We start from the raw sequence: 1,362 nt of genomic DNA on the forward strand, positions 1-1,362 counted from the left end.
CGGGGGTCTGGTGGCCCTGCCCTTCCTCTTTGCCATCACCAGCATCATCATCACCATCACCGTTAGCCCCATGGACACCACCAGCCCCGCTCCCGGCACTGCCACCCTCCCCACTGCTGCCACCAGCCCAGTCCCTGTCCCCATCCCCATCATCATCCCCTTCCCTCTCCTCACCATCATCCCTGTCACAATCCCCATCCCCAGTCCAGTCCCCATCCTTGTTCCCATCCCCACGCTCACCCCCATCCCCAACCTTAACCCCATCATCATCTTTGTCCCCATGCCCGGCCCCATCCCCATCATCGCCCTCACCCCTGTCCCAACCATCAGCTGTGTCCCCGTCACTGTCCCTGTTCCCGTCCCCATCCCTGTCCCCGCTGCCACCGCCAGCTCCCCAGGGCACCCACCCCACCCCAGGCACAAGGAGGGTGCAGCCCACCCCTGCTACCCCCTTCACCAGCTAACAGCGGGGGGTCACCCCCCCCAGGGTCCCGAAAGAGGGTGAGGATGAGGGTGGTGAGGATGAGGATGGCGAGGAAGGCTGGGGATGGAGGGGCGCTGCGCGCCACCAAGCATCCGCTGAAGCCCAGGGGTGACGTGCCCAAATGTGGGCTCCAGGTGGAGGAGGGGGGCTCCGCTTTGGGGGCTTGGGGGTCCCCTCCCTGCTCACAGGAGTGGCCAACCCCCCCAAATTTGGGGTGTTTTCCAGCCAAACCTGAAAACCCAGCCGTCTTCCCAGCCCTCGGTGCTACCTGTGGACCCTGCTTTTGCCCTCGGACCACGCCGAGGTGCTGGGGCCGGCGGGGTGGGATGGGGGGACCCCAGGAAAGGGGGGGTCCCCTGCAAAATGCCGGATCATCCCGGTATCAGCAACCCCCCCAAAAATGCACAAAAATAGGGGGGTTGGGGGAAGTTTTGGTGCACCCCCTCCCCAAAAGCTGCTCCGGCCGCGGCCCCCCGGTCCTGGCAGAGCCACCGAGCGCCGGCGTCTCCCGCAGGCTGCGGCTGCGGAGGAGGGACGCGAAATGCCAGAACATTTCTAATCATTAACGGCGGGTTTTGAGCCCGTTCCAGGCTCTGCTTTTTTCCTCCCCAGGCCCCTTCATCCGAGAAAACAACCCACCCCAGGGCGCAACATGGAGGGGGGGAGGAATATTGGGGTGATGCTTTTCCAGGCGCTCCAGCATCTCCTAAATCCGAATCCGGATTAAAATAACTCCTATTTCGGAAGGGGGAACGGAGACCGCGGCTGGCAAGACCCGCCGGAAACATCCCGCCGTCGTGGTTTGAGATGGTGGCACCGAGGTGTTAAAAAAATCCCGAAAAAAAGAAAAGAAAAAGGGGGAAATGAGATGCTGGAAA

This window comes from Egretta garzetta, unplaced genomic scaffold (genome assembly GCF_000687185.1).
Source record: "Egretta garzetta isolate BGI_Z169 unplaced genomic scaffold, ASM68718v1 scaffold207, whole genome shotgun sequence".
NCBI lineage: Eukaryota > Metazoa > Chordata > Aves > Pelecaniformes > Ardeidae > Egretta > Egretta garzetta.